Source organism: Etheostoma spectabile, chromosome 16, assembly GCF_008692095.1.
Source record: "Etheostoma spectabile isolate EspeVRDwgs_2016 chromosome 16, UIUC_Espe_1.0, whole genome shotgun sequence".
NCBI classification, from domain to species: Eukaryota; Metazoa; Chordata; class Actinopteri; order Perciformes; family Percidae; genus Etheostoma; species Etheostoma spectabile.
This window is the reverse complement of record NC_045748.1, coordinates 27,541,515-27,557,913: the sequence shown is the minus strand read 5'-3', so window position 1 is coordinate 27,557,913 and position 16,399 is coordinate 27,541,515. Positions and strand designations below refer to the sequence as shown.

The window sequence follows — 16,399 nt, the reverse complement described above, 5'->3', positions numbered from 1 at the left end:
ACGGCTGTCATGCTAATTTGAGCAAGTTCTACCTGTCTAATTGACAAATCAGACTGCTTTTTTGAATTTACCTGTACAATTGTTGTTTTTGAGGATGCACAATGACTATAAGGATATTATTAAGCTATCAATTTAGTTAATCCTATTAATGACTCAATAAATTCTATTTCCTCAACATTTTTAAACTTTATTTGTGGTGGTCTTAAACAGATCTTAAAAAGAATTCAATTTGACTTAAAAAAATACCTCAAGGACCCTGTGTGTGGAGAATAGTTTGGCATTTTATTTGCTCAGGCTAAAGTGAATTACGTGAGATTAATTGATGTACATGTGAGTCATGTTTGAATTAAAGTGCTGGTAACGGCACAGTTGCTGCTGCTTTGAAAGGCCGTTCAGGCGCATATTGTCCGACTGGTCATCATGGATGTTTTCCCAAGATGGTGCCTGCCTGTTTGCACGAACGGTACAGTCTTTATAAGCTATCATTTTAATAAACTGTCTGTACACTTACATACTTCTCAATGCTTACATGTAGTGACCCTCATCATAATACCGTGGAAGTATGGCGCTATTTTGCGCCTTGTTAGTGATGAAGTGTAGAAATAACGATTTCTTTTGACTTTACCAGTGTCCCGACGACTACCGTTACAAGCTAATTAACGGTTTGTGCTAAAACTGGTCACTTTCGATTAGCGTGGAAACAAATCCCAGAGAACGGTTGACTCTGTACCCATATGTTATTAACCCATAGGTTCATTTTGTGCCGGAATTGTCCTGTAAATCAATTGTTGCTTCCATCTCAGTCTGAGCACACAAAAATACTTTAGTTCCCTATGTTGTCTAAAGTTATTAGACTCTGTAGCCCCCCTGTATCATGTTTGGTTTACTACTAATTTCCAACCACTGTGGTTGGAAATTTAGGCTACACTATAAATGCATTACCAGCAGGCCAAGGCAATTTCATTACGTAATTCCTAACTGAGATCTTCTCACACTCAGAACACACATTTATCGATTTAGGGTAGGTTAGCCTAGGCTAATAGGTAGACTACGTAGTAGGCCTAACACATGCAGAGTGCAGCGATTACAACGTATATGAGTTGGGAGAGAGACTGATTAGTATCTTACCTTCTGTCCATTGTCTCCTCTGTCACTGTATTCTCTGTCCATTGTCTCCTCCGTTTGTGACTGTCAAAAAGACATGTCAAAGTGAAATTGACTTATGTACCGCTGGACACCTGCGGGAGTCCCAAAAAATTGTCACCAATCTATTAACAACTGCTACCAGTAGTGGAAAGTAGCTAGCCTACATTTATAGTAAGTAGCAGTAAGTTCAAATTAAGTACAAATTTGACACTGTACTTGAGTATTTCTATTTTCTGCTACTTTATACTTCTACATCTGTGGGAAATAGTATACTTATTACTCCACCACATTTGACAGTCTTAGTTACAAGTTAATTTGCATATTCAGCTTTAAAAATGTATTTTATCAATTCTAATTTCCAATTCATATTCTATTTAATTTTAAATATCAGTTAATTTTTTGTTGGGTATTTGTGAATTTCATCTTGTTGAGTACAATTCATGTATCACATCGCTATTGTTTCCTGCAGAGATGTTGTTGCAGCCTTGCCTCTCTTTTGTACCTCTCATGTTGCCGTAGTTTCCGTTTTCCCCTCACAGTAACGTCTTGTATTGCAGAGGTAGGCCGTGTGTAAAGTGCTGCTGCGCTATTTTATTGTTTTCTTTGAAGATTGTGTCGTGACCCTTCAACATTTATTTTTTATTTGAGTTAATACAATGTTAACTTACTGCTTTTGTAATGACGCATTGTCTAACTCTTTCTTTTCGCGCCGTTTTTGCGTGCTTGCTGTATAATGTAAATAATGGAGGTACATTATGAGGGTGTAAATTCGGTTGTGTGAGGTTTAGGTGCAGATGGTGTTGTTAACACTGGAAACAGACCACTGATGTGATGGTGTCTTCTGCAGGTGTGTGTGTGTGTGTGTGTCTCTTTGTTGGATGTATAATTTGTTATTACTGTTTCACTTTGTTCATTGAAGCTGTTAGAGAGTGTGGAGCAATGTTTCTTATGATGTATATAATGTATACTGTTATAGCTCGGGTTATATAATGTATACTGTTATAGCTCGGGTTGGGTTTCCCCAGGACAATAACGTCTTGCATTGCTGAGGTGCAGATGGTATTGTTAACACTTGAAACAGGCCACTGATGTGATGTTGTCTTCTGCAGAAAAATAAATTCCAGGAAAAACGTTGATTGAAGTGGTTCCCTTTCACACCCTGTCCACATCACATATTCTGCTTATTTTTAAGTTCATAATTCTGTTTGAGGACGTTTCAAAATGGGTTTACATCGTTTAATAAAAAAAAAAACATATTTTTCTTGTATTTCACATTGCTGCAGCTCCTCTTTTCACCCTATGTGTTTAGGTCTCTATACAGAGTGAGGCATAACACTTCTATCTTCACTTCATATTCTTCACTAATTTACAAAAGAAATTGTATAGAACTACTTACATGTCCCTCGTCTGCAGGTCTTCCACGCAAAGATGGAAGTGCGCCCTCGTTTAGAAGAAGTCTCCCTGCTAATCCTGCCTTGTACTGAGTGACGTTGGAGAAACAGCGAGCTGATGTGGTATTAGTTGAAGTCGTTAGCACACACCAAATGTTTCGGCCGATGACATAAGCTATATTTACATCTACACGTTTTTACCCAAATTAAGTGATATTCAATGTAAATTGCCTTATGGAAACAGTAAAATTTGATGGAATTTCCTAAAGATCGAAAGGAAATACATTCAGTCTCATTGAACTTTATCTTCTTGATATACGGTTCATGCGATAAAAGCTGATGGAAAAGTTATTTAGCGAATAAATAATGAATTACAGTTAAGTTTTAGGTATTTTTATGGTTGCAACCCGCCACAAAACAAAGAAGAAGAAGTTTTAGTTCATTTCCGCCCAGTATTTCCGCTCTGTTTGAACACATGGCGGGTGTCAACAAAGACAGATGGAAGTGGACGGATGAGGAGACGAGAGACTATTTGAATTTCATTTACGAGCAAAATATAACGGCTGTTTTAGACAGCAAAAATCTAAGAAATGCCATAATTTATCAGATCTCGCGAAGGAAAGGGCCGACAAAGGTTAGGAATGTTAGGTCTGCTGCTGGTAGCACTCTGTCTCTGCTTTCCTCCTCCCCTCTGTCTGTCCTTAATTGCAGGAGTGAAGCCTCATGTGCGGGAGTCAGGGTTCCAGCTGCAGCTCATCTGCTCTAATCACCTCTGCTTCAAATACCCGGTCAACCTACCAGTCTTTGTCAGAGCATAGTCAAGAAGACATGGACACGGACTCTCAGAAACACGGTACCACACACACGCCCTGTACCCTGGATTTGCTTTGGATTTTGGACTTGGCTTTTACCTGTTGCATTCCCTAACTTGGAAATTGGAATAAACCCGTTAAGCTATAATTTTTGTTCCCGTTTTGTCTGCGTTTGGGTTCAACCTAGTTCCACACTAAACAACAACAAGCCATGAGACGTCCTCCGGAGTAAATGGAAGGCGCTCAAACAGCGAGACATGTCTCAAAAAGTTGTCTGCACCGATGCCGGAGGGAAAATAAAAGCCAAGTTGCATCTGCATCATGACGATGTGTTGATAGTGTTGTTGTTTTCTTGTTATAGCTTGATATGTCGCTATCTGCTGGAACATAAGCACTTTGACCGTTTGCCCAATATTGATCAGTTTGGGTTGGGGTAGACGGGCGATCCAGATTTTCTAGAATAACTTTGTTCCCAAAGTTTGCTTGAATGCGATACAGTGCGAAATGTATGGGCCCGTTTAAAGCGGCTCGTGCTGAAAATAACAGAAAAACTTTTGTCACTTTTAGCTTTAAATAATGTTAAAAAACTGATATGAAATTTTGAGGGTCACTTTCTTCACTTTACAACAATATTGTCAACTTGGAAATATTTTAAATAGTTAAATCCAAATTTTAAATGTTACACCTAAATGTTATGTTAATCTATATCCCAAAATCTAAATCTAAATGTTAAATCAAAATCTAAAGTAAATCTAAATCTAAATGTTAAATCTAAATCTAAATCTAAATTTTAAAATCAAAATATTAAAATCTAAATCTAAATGTTAAATCTAAATCTAAATCTAATGTTAAATCTAAAATTAAAACTAAATCTAAATGTTAAATCTAAATCTAAATCTAAATATTAATCTAAATTTAAAATCAAATCTAAATGTTAAATCTAAATCTAAATGTTAAATCAAAATAATCAAAATGTTAAATCTAAATATTAAATCTAAATCTAAAAGTTAAATCAAAATCAAAATTTTAAAATCTAAATCTAAATCTAAATTTTAAAATCTAAATGTTCGGGTGAAACTAATATTTAGCTAATATGCAAATTAATGTCGGTAACCGGAAGTACCAAAATAAAGTCGAGGAGGTCAGTGTATGTTTATAGTGTCAATAACAATAAATCCTCTCATGGGAGATAGGACTCTTGAACTTGGATACCGGGAAATAACTACCTAAAATAAAACCAGTTGGGGAAAACTGTTTGAAGAGTACTTTGAGTTTTTAGTGTCACTTTATGAATGGTGTGGGAATTATAGCCACTATACCCACACGGGGGGCTCACTTTGACTGGTCTGTCCGTTCGCTTGCATTAACGTCAGCAAGAGCCATCCCCGCCCGCCCCCGACAAGGCACTGACAAGACACTGCGAATTCCAAACAATCGGTTAGCCGAGAACTCGGCAAGGCGTCCTGGGGGTGTACAAACTTATCAACCGCGACAGCGACAGCTGGGGGCCCAAACCGCAGGCCACCTCGGTAACATGTTTTTCCAAATCACGGAGCTAGCTTTGTCTTGTTGTCAAGGTATTAGCAAATCTCTACTGGCTACTACGTTAGCTATTTGTTAAGTTAGCCTTGACAACAGGTTGCTAGCTCCGTGATTTGAAAACAGGCTTACCGGGTGGCCTGCGGTGGCCTGAGGGGTGTGCGTCGCTGTTGATAAGTTTGTTCAGCCACCAGGACGGCTCTGCCGATGGGTTTTCGGCTAACGTGATTCTTAGCATTAGCAGAGTGACCATGGCCAACATACCAGTGCCTTGTCGGGGGGGGGGGATAGGCTCTTGCTGACGTTAATGCAAGCGAACGGACAGACCATCAAAATGAGCCCCCCCGTGGCTGGCTATAGTGGCTATAATTCCCACACCATTCATAAAAATACACTAAAAACTCCAAATTACTCTTCAATACATTTTCCCCCAAATGGTTTATTTTTAGGTAGTTATTTTCACGTTATCCAGTTAAGAGTCCATATCTCCCCATGAGAGATTTTTATTCGTTTTTGACACTATAAACAACACGACCTCCCGAGCTTTTATTTTGGGACTTCCGGTTACCGACATTAAATTTTCATATTACTAAAAATTAGTTCACCCGAAAACTTTAGTTTTAACATTTAGTTTTAGATTTAGTTTTAAACATTAGATTAGTTTTAATTTTTTAGATTTAGATTTATATTTAAATTTTAACTTTTAATTTATTTAGTTTTAACATTTGTTTTAGTTTAACATTTAGATTAGATTTAATTTTGTTTTAACTTTTAATTTTTTTAGATTAACTTTTAGATTTGTTTTAATATTTAATTTAACTATAGATTTAGTTTAGTTTTAACTTTAAATTTAGTTTAATTTTAAATTTTAAACTTTTTATTTGATTTAGGTTTAACTTTTAGTTTTAATTTTAACTTTATTTAGATTTAGCATATAGATTAACATTAACTTTAGTTAAATTTAATTTTGGTTTTAAACTATTTAAAATTTTCCAAGTTGACAAATTTTTTTGTAAAGTGCAAAAAAGTGCCCCCTCAAAATTTTAATGATTATTTAAACTTATTTAAAGTTGTGACAAATGTTGCGTTATTTTCAGCAGAGCCTTTTTAAAAAGGGCCCCCATAAAATGAATGTAAAAAGTCCAAATCAAATTTTAGACACCAATTTGATCCCAAACCTTGTGACTCATTACGCAGGTTATTTCCTTTAAAGTCGTTGGATGGAAACACACTTTCACCAGCTTTATTCTCATGAGTTTTTTTTGTTTTTTTTACCAAACTTGAAAAAAGTGGATGGAAACTTAGCTACTGACGGCCCTGCCAATCTTGACCAGCTCCCCCGGAGACTGAAGGCAGGACACATTCACATTCATAAAACTGTATCTCACTCCAAACAGCCTAGATTTTTATTTTATTTTTTCAAGTTTGTATGCGTGTGTAAGCAGCAGAGACAAAATTACACCCCAAAACCCAGAAAAATATATTTTTTTTTCCCTAATTGGGGAACTTTAATAAATAAATTATGACATTATTATATCAATAAGAATTTATTAGTCCCCAAGGGGAAATTCACAAACTACCCAGCAGTATGTAAAACAATTATATATTGTGTATATATATAGACTAAAAACATTGAATTATCTCCACATTCACCAGCTGCAACATTAAAATGAGGACTAAATAAATGCAATAATATTTATATTCCAACGATACATAATATATATTATCAAGAAAGTAAACATATTTGTTTATCAAACCAAGATGTTTTCTTGTTCCAAAGGCTCCAAAAAGCCTTATTTGAGTGTTAAAATCATAAAAACTTCATTCAGAAGGAAAATAACCCCAGCCCACCTCTACCAGATTTTAGTTTCATATCATGCCACATTTATACAATACTCTAGAATTTTCTTTTCTGTTATGTAGCTAGTAAAGAAATCGTCACCAGCATGTCTGAATAACCATGTACTACTAATTAAATACATTTTGATCCGGAATCATAATGCTGATATGGATAATATGGATTCAGTCCCTCTTCTGATAAATTTTGCTTTTGCTCCTGCACTTACATCATTTCCCTACATGGCTGGATGAAGTTATCTTACCTTAGGACACAATTTTTTTATAAACATACACTGCTGAAAAAAAATAGGCTGTTCTTTTTCACAATTATAAGCTCATCCAAGAGACAGGGAAACAAAAAGGAGGGAGAGAGAACAAGGAAGAAGACAGATTATGACTTAGAGATAGAGATGGAAGGAATAAAATAGAGAGAATAAAAGGGAGAGGGAGACAGACTGAGATGAGATGAAGGGAAAGCCAAAGCACTTCAAACAGCTCTCAGCTTGTTCCATGTGCAGTAATAATAAATGGGGCTTCATTATTTAGTTGTGTATGTCTGTAGTGCTGCTGCTGCCAGTTGCATTGCAACACCCCAGCCTACTTATCACTCCGTCATTCTCCTATTTACTAATCTAGAAAAGAGACAAGACCTGTTTGAAGAGTGTGTAACTGTGGGGGCATACACAATCCTGCCCGGTGTATGTGAGGATGCATGTGTGTTTGTATGTTTATTTTGCCAAGGGAGGTGATTATCTATTTACCGATATGCCACCCACACAATCCCATGACCCTTTATTGTGGGGGCTGGAAGAGAGAGGTAAAGAGACAGAGAAAAACTGAGAGAAAGAAATTGAGAGACAGAGATTTCAACATTATTATTGTTCCTCACACAGTGCCATCGTTGAAGCCCCTGAGAATAACAAGACCTCAGCTTCATCATATCACCTTGCTAGGCAACCTTCGACAAGTGCTGAGGGGGAAAAAGGTAATACTCTAGGTTGTGAGTTTCTCTCTTGAAGCTAGGGTGAATGGCTCTACTCAAAGGCCAGTGCTGGCCCCATTAGCAGGTATCGTACCTGCTCGGAGGTGTTAACCCCAGCGGCTAACCTGCAGGGAGTGGGGGGGGGGGTATGAGGTAGAGGGAGCGTTTAGATGGGCTGCAAAGTGTCTTACCTCAGCCTATGTTGAGTTAAGGTGCTAACTATCTGTGATGGGCAACCTCTAGTGACCTACTCTGCAGGCTAAATTACTGCGAGAGGGTGTGTTCCTGAAGAGTCAGCCTGGCTATTCATACCAGACGTGCGGTGGTCACAAAGCGATCCTGCTCTTTTCCACTCTATAGAACATATTTCTCTCTCTCTCAGTCAAGACAGTCAACATCACCATAAATGTGTGTTTTATTTTAAAAAATTGTTTTGTTTTGTAATGTATCCCTGTGACCTTCCTGTATGTAATTACCTACCTGGCTTGACCCATTTGCTTGCGGCTTGCGGAAGAAATAGAGGCGACGCCAATACGATTGCTGCAGCGTGAAGGCAAAGTGTGTTTTTGCTGTAAGATGCCTGAAGATGCCTGTCTTTATGCCTGTCTATCTTTTTATCTTAGTTTGCCACAAATCTTAAAATTTGGCAAATTCTTGAAAACTTGAGCTGCTGGCGAAGACAAACCAGCTTTTCTTTCTCTACCAGCGGTACATCCAAATGGCCAATGATTAAGCATGTCCATCATCTTCATTGGACCGTGATGATGTCTGCATTCTCAATTCACTTCAAACTTCACTTAGTGTTTTGATGTCAGGCATATGATTTATTTTATTAATCAGCGAAAATTTCCAGGCCTCGGCCACTAAGCCTTCCCAAAATGTGTCCCCTTGAAAAGGATAGTTAAATAGCCCTGCTGTTACCTTTGTGCAGTAGCATTTACCTGGTTTCATATTCGTTGTCAAGAGCCGTTACCCCTTCCCACTGTCAACACTTGGTCACAAAACAACAGACAACATACATTTTATTGCATATTAGTTTCTTTAAACAACTGAGCAGAGGAAAGTGTCTGTGCTTGGTACATACTGTACCCGACCATTAGGGGAAAGTTTCTACACAAGATGTCTATCTAAAAGTACTGTAGCTAAATTTGAGGAAGTAATTCCGTTGGCATTTAAATCAATGCCATGCCTCAGTATTTTAATGTGTGAAACATATTCCCTCCCAAATTGATGATTTTGTAGACAGGCTGACTGCCAACAGCATTCAACTTTGTTGTTCCTCTAAAAAAGAAGATGATGTAACAAAGAAAGTTAGCTCCATGGTATAACTCCCACACCTGCAAATTAAAACAAACCTTGTGAAAACCTGAAAGAAAATGCTGTTCCGCCAATCTGGAAGAATGTATATGCTTTCAGACTGGCAAGACAGTCTGAAAGCGTATACAAAGACCTTCTTAAATGCCAGAGCAGCCTATTACTCATCATCAATAGAGGAAAATAAGAACAACCCAAGGTTTCTTTTCAGCATTGTAGTCAGGCTGACAGAGAGTCACAGCTCTATTAAGCCATGAATTCCTATAGCTCTGAGTAGTGATGACTTCATGAACTTCTTTAAAGATACACAATCAAATATGTGCACACGCAATCATTGGCAACAACATATTGCCTCAATCTCCATTAAAATACAAAAATCCGAAATCCATTGGATGTCTTTCTCCATATTTGGAATACAAATAATGATAAAAATCCACCTTCACAATGCAGAATATGGCATGAACTACATAAGTTGTAACAAAAAGATGTGCAAAATACCAAAAAAGCAATAGTTGTGAGTATAGTTGGCCTAAATAAGCATTATAAATGTTATAACCAGGTATTCAATTCAATTTTATTTATAGTATCAATTCATAACAAGAGTTATATGGAGACATTTACAGATAGAGTAGGTCTAGACCACACTAGACCACAAAATTAGCAAGGACCCAACAGTTCTAGTAGTTCCCTCCAGAGCAAGCAACAGGACTACAATGGCAAGGAAAAACTCCCTTAAAGGAAGAAACCTGGGACAGACCCAGGCTCTTGGTAGGCGGTGTCTGATGAACGGTTGGTAGAGAGTGTAGGAAAGCTGAACGAAGGTGGCGAAAAACAAATCTCCTGGTCCATTATAACACCTATAAAGAGAGACTTCGCATTTATAATTTGGAACTGAGGAATGCAAGAAGGTCCTTCTTCTCTGATATTATCTCTAGAAACAATAATAATCACGTGCTTGTTTGCTACTGTGATAGGTTAACAAAACCTCCAGTACCAGTAGCATCTGAACTTTTATCTACCAAGGCCTGCAATGACTTTGCCTCCTTCTTCAGAGACAAAATTCAAAAGATTAGACAAACAGTCAGTGCCTCCATATCAAGTTCAGGATATGTGTTGTCACAGTGTTCAAGCAAAAATAGTTCCAATATGACAGAATTTCACACGATCAACCATACAAACCTGGAGGACATTATTCAACATCTGAAAACCTCGACCTGTTGCCTTGATATTCTACCAACGGGACTTTTCAAAAATGTTTCCAATTGTTTGACTTCTGATTTTCTACAGATTGTGAACACATCTCTTCTTTCAGGAATCTTTCCACAGGCCCTGAAAACTGCAGTAATCAAGCCACTCTTAAAAAAGAACAACCTAGACAAGTCACTAATGAGCAACTATAGGCCAATGATAAACCTTCCGTTTTTAAGTAAAATCATTGAAAAAGTAGTCTTTCAACAACTCAACCATTTCTTGTCACTAAGCAACAGTTTTGATACCTTTCAGTCGGGTTTCCGACCACACCACAGCACTGAAACGGCTCTTGTCAAAGTCTTTAATGACATCCACCTTAACACAGATAATGGCAAAATTTCAATCTTAGTATTACTTGATCTCAGTGCTGCATTGACACGGTCGACCACGACATACTACTAGACCGATTGGAAAACTGCGTTGGCCTTTCTGGCTTAGTACTAAACTGGTTTGAATCCTACCTAAAGAATAGGGATTACTTTGTGTCTATAGGTAATTATGCATCTGAGCGTACAAATATGACGTGCGGAGTTCCGCAAGGCTCCATTCTGGGGCCTCTTCTGTTTAACATCTACATGCTTCCACTGGCTCAGATTATGGAGAAAAACAAAATAAGTTACCATAGTTATGCGGACGACACACAAATTTACATAACCTTATCGCCAGGGGACTATAGTCCAATACAAAAACTGACTAAGTGCATCGAACAAATTAACGACTGGATGTGCCAGAACTTTCTGAAATTAAATGAAGGAAAAACTGAGGTGGTTGTTTTTGGAAAAAAAGAGGAACGATTAAAAGTCGGCGCTCAGCTTCAAACAACAATTTTAAAAACAACAGACAAAGCCAGAAATCTGGGTGTAGTCATGGACTCAGACCTGAATTTTAACAGCCACATTAAGACAATAACAAAGTCAGCCTACTATCACCTTAAGAATATATCAAGGGTTAAAGGACTTATGTGTAAACAGGACTTGGAAAAACTGGTCCATGCTTTCATCTTCAGTAGACTTGACTACTGTAACGGGGTCTTTACAGGTCTCCCTAAAAAATCAATCAGACAGCTACAGCTGATTCAGAACGCTGCTGCTCGAGTCCTCACTAAGACCAAGAGACTGGATCACATCACTCCAGTTCTGAAGTCTTTACACTGGCTTCCTGTGTCTCAAAGAATTGATTTCAAAGTACTCTTGCTAGTTTATAAATCCCTTAACGGTTTAGGTCCAAAATACATTTCTGATTGCTACTACACTATGACCCCCCAGACCTCTCAGGTCATCTGGGACAGGTCTACTTTCTGTCCCCAGAGTCAGAACTAAACAGGGTGAAGCAGCTTTCAGTTTCTATGCTCCTCATATCTGGAACAAACTCCCAGAAACCTGCAGATCCGCTGCTACTCTCAGTTCTTTTAAATCAAGGCTGAAGACCTTTCTTTTGATGCTGCCTTTCTTTAAATGAATGCTCATTTCTTTAAATTCTTATGCTGCACTGTAACTTCTATTTTTGTGTTTTATGTGTCCTAATGTTCTATTTTGTTTTTAACTGTATATTCATGTGTTTTATTAATTTTAATGTTTATGATTTTAACTGTTTGTACTTGTGTTTTATCTGTTTAACTGATTTCGTGTAAAGCACTTGAATTGCCCGGTTGCTGAAATGTGCTATACAAATAAAGCTGCCTTGCCTTGCCTTGCCTTGGGGTTGAAATGAATAGTGGCAATAACAGTCAAAATAAAAGATAGTGGAACAGTGACTAAAAAAATTAGTAGTTTGTAGTAGTTCAAGGCACAGCAGAGTGTAGCAGGGCATCACAGGATGTGTAGCGAACCATGGCAACAGCTGCAACCATGATTTTTGGGGTGGCAGTAGCTCAGTCCGTAGGGAGTTGGGTTGGGAACCGGAGGGTCACTGGTTCAAGTCCCCAAGTATGGACCAAAAAAAAAGTAAAAGGTGCTCTGGAGCAAGGCTCCGTACCCCTCCAACAGCTCAGGGCGCTGGTTTGGCTGGCAGCCCACTCACTCTGACATCTCTCCACTAGTGCATGTACTGATCCTGTGCGTGTGTGTGTAGTTCAGGACTGTGTGTGATAAATAACAAAAGTGTGGACACAGAGTGTAATTTCCCCATTGGGGATCAATAAACAGATTTAAATTTAAATTATTATTATGATCTTGGAGCCTCCCTGATACAAGGAAACATGCCTGGGGAAAAAGAAAATAAGGCCTGCCGGAAATGACTCCCCAGACCTAGGTTAGCAACATCATTTCTGGGACATGGATGGTAAAGAGAGGAGGCTGGTGAGGCGGTACTGCGGTACTGCCCTGCCTCACTCTAGTTTTGTAATATTAAAGATTATATGGTAAATTAATCTGATAACTATGAAGAAAAAGGTTGCCATGTCTGCAGCTACACACCCTCCACCCGACTCCTCACTCCCTAACTATAAGCTTCATCAAAGAGGATAGTTTTAAGTTTACTCTTAAAACCTCTTATAAAACACTGGAAAATATATGATTTTCTCGCCTAAATTTTTACCCCCTAAAAAGTGCTGCAGTTTCCACATGCTTTGGCCATCTGTGATGACCCTGAGGTCATTGTGAAGCTAACACTCTCAATTGTTGTTTCTAGTGGCATTGTGACACTAGGCCTTACTGACACAGAGCTACACAGGTTAGAACACAGAATTCTATTTCCGTCCAAGTAAATCATCTGAAAAATAATAAAAGCACTACTGTAAGCATATTACAGGTGCTATATACTAAAATAGTACCCTAGCCACATGTCTCAACTTGAAACAGAAAAAATCCAGAAGAAAATTACTTATAAAATGGATTTTATGAATGTATTTCTACAGATATGTCTGTGCGTTTGTCTCATTTCTTATTTCTAAAAAAGCCCAAAAGTGCTAAATACATAACTTCTGAAATACAAAAACACATACACATCACTCACACATATACCTAAAAGACGTACATACATAGATTTATAGGAATAAGTAATCATAATTTGATGAAATGGTGAAATGCCATAAGACAGCCTAATTTTTGCAATGAAAGGGCAGGAGACCATCCCAGGGATAGTTTTTTTTGGCCATGTTTGATATCATTCAACTCGTCTTCCTATTGGCTACACAGGAATTCCAGTTTTATTACGTCTTTCTCTGACTGGTGGGATATGCTGTCAGTTTTTCCCACGTGGGCCCAATGGGGACTGTGTGATTTGATTGGCTTACCTTGGGAGTATCTTGAGAAATACTGATGCTATTGGCTGAGAAGAAAGTTCATTAGAAACTGCACAACCCACAGATTCCGACGGTGTGCCGAGTGAGAATGTAGCGCACACGGAAAAAGATACACGCGATCAAAACCGAGAAATGATGCATGATCTAGATTTCTGAACGTCGAAACTTGGCCAGAAACTACAAGATTGTGAGGGGACCAGATAATTATGGATTACAAGGCTTAGATATTCTAATAGCCTGGACTGTTGGGCATGTAGGAAAACCAAGTCTTTGGCGAACTTTCACCGCTGTGATTAAAGACACGAGGAGACAGGTAGGAACACACACTCGATTAGACTCGAATCTGTCTGTCTTTCTTTACTTCAGAACATGATTATAACCGCTGTAAGTCACCTTATTGCTTGTGTGTGGGCTCGATGGAATCATGAGACTTTAAGCTTTCTAACGATGTATGACTTGATTGTGTTTATGACGGTTTAATGCAAGTAATAACGTCCTTTCATGGTGCGTTCCAATTTCGAACCACCAGTGGTACATAGAAAACAAATGATGTGGTTTAATGTGGTGACGGTGTCTGCCTCTCAAACCCAAACCCAAACCGGAAGCTGGAGGAGCCTGATAGCTTAAGGCTCTGGCTCCAATTCTACTTTTGGAGACTCTAGGAACCACAAGTAACTCTGAATTCTGGGAGTGTAATACTCTAGTGGGACAATAAGAGCTCTTTAAATTAAGATGGTGCTTGACCATTTAGAGCTTTGTAGGTCAGGAGAAGGATTTTTAATTCAATCCAAGAATTTATAGGAAGCTAATGCAGAGAAGCTAAAACAGGAGAAATATGATCTCTTTTCTTAGTTCTTGTCAGAATACGCGCTGCAGCATTCTGGATCAGCTGGAGAGTCTTAAGGGACTTATTTGAGCATCCTGATAGTAAAGAATTACAATAGTACAGCCTGGAAGTAACAAATGCATTTACTAGTTTTTCAGCATCATTTTTAGACAAGATGTTCCTAATTTTCGCAATGTTACGAAGATGAAAAAAGGCTGTTCTTGAGGTTTGTTTTAGATGGGCATTAAAATATATTTCCTGATCAAAAATAAATCCAAGGTTTCTGATAGTAGTGCTGCTGGGCAGGACAATACCATCCAGAGTAGCTATGTCTTTAGATAATGAAGTTCAGAGGTGTTTAGGGCCCAGCACAATAACCTCAGTTTTATCTGAGTTCAACATCAGAAAATTGTAGGTCATCCAGGATTTCATATCTTTAATGCATGCTTGAAGTTTAGCTAACTGACTGGTTTCATCTGGCTTTATTGATTGATATAATTGGGTGTCATCTGCGTAACAGTGAAAGTTAATTGAGTGTTCCCTTATAATATTGCCTAGAGGAGGCAAATATAAGGAGAATAGAATTTGTCCAAGCACTGAGCCTTGTGGAACCTTATGGCTAACTTTAGCGTTCTTGGAGAATTTATCGTTAATATTAACAAATTGAGATTGATCGGATGAACATGACTTAAACCAACTTAGTGTGATTCCTTTAATGCCAACTAAATGTTCCAGTCCCTGTAACAAGACGGTATGCTCAATAGGGTTGAATGCAGCACTAAGATCTAGTAAAACAAGTACAGTCCTTTGTCTGCAGCAGTAAGAAGGTCATTAGTAATTTTCACCAGTGCCGTCTCTGTGCTATAATGCTTTCTAAATCCTGATTGAAAATCCTTAAGTAAACTATTGCTATGTAGAAAATCACATAACTGATTGGCGATTACCTTCTCAAGGATCTTGGAGAGAAAGGGATGGGTAGATATAGGTCTACTGTATAGTTTGCTTAGACCTCAAGGTTGAAGGAGGGTTTTTTCAGGAGAGGTTTTGTCACAGCTACTTTAAATGGCTGCGGTACATAACCTGTTAATAGAGACATATTGATCACATCTAGTAATTGAGTCTTCAGAATCTTCTTTTTGAGAGAAACAAGTCTAAAGTCGTCTATAGGCAGGTCGTAGCACCCTCTACAAATGTATCCATGTGATTGGGACTGAAGTTAACATAAAGGTCCTCTGTTATATTAAGGAATGGCATTGAATTAAATGCTGTTCTAATCACTTCCTTAAATTTAGCTATAGCATTGTCAGATAGGCCTCTAGTGTAAACACTTTTATTTATTTTAGTATAGTCGGGTAAGTTACTTGAGAATGGTCTGATAATAAAGGATTCTGCGAAAATACTATTAAATCTTCAATTTCTATGCCATATGTCAGCACAAGGTCAAGGGTATGGTTAAAACAGTGCGTGGCCTTATGCACACTCTGACTTAAACCAATTGAAAATAGTAGTGAGTTGAAAGCAATACTAAGGATATTGTTGTAAATGTCCACATGGATATTAAAATCACCTACAATAAACACTGATTTAAGGACTACACCTAATAATAACTCAGAATATGGTCCTGGAGCTTGGTAAGTAACAACAAAAATAACTGGCTGAAATGTTTTTCCATGATGGGTGTTGATGATGGAACAAGGCTTTCAAACAAGTTATAATTTAGGTTAAGTTTAGGATTAATTGACAAGCTTGAATCAAAGATGGCTGCAACCCCCCCCCCCCTTGGCCTGAGCCTCTAGGAATCTGAGTAATATTATGACTGGGAGGAGTGGCTTCGATTAGACTAACATATTCTTCATGACCCAGTATCAGTAAGACAGAATAAATCAATTTGTATACCTATCACATTGTTTACTAGTACTGCTTTGGAGGACAGAGATCTCATATTTAATAGTCCACATCTAATTTTCTTATTCTGGTTTATTGTTGCAGTGATAGTTTTAATTCCAATTAGGTTCTTAAATATAGTCCCTATTTTGTTTACCTTTGATTTAACTGATC

At 38.0% G+C, this 16,399-nt stretch overlaps 1 long non-coding RNA gene across 1 annotated transcript; it reads left to right on the top strand.

Annotated features, from left to right (window-relative positions):
- Positions 1-537: 537 nt before the first annotated feature.
- On the top strand, positions 538-16,098 carry LOC116704645 (uncharacterized). The gene is made up of 4 exons (XR_004335735.1): positions 538-776; positions 4,622-4,627; positions 6,620-6,622; positions 16,087-16,098. It is a non-coding gene; the product is annotated as an uncharacterized LOC116704645 (long non-coding RNA).
- The last annotated feature ends 301 nt before the right edge of the window (positions 16,099-16,399 follow it).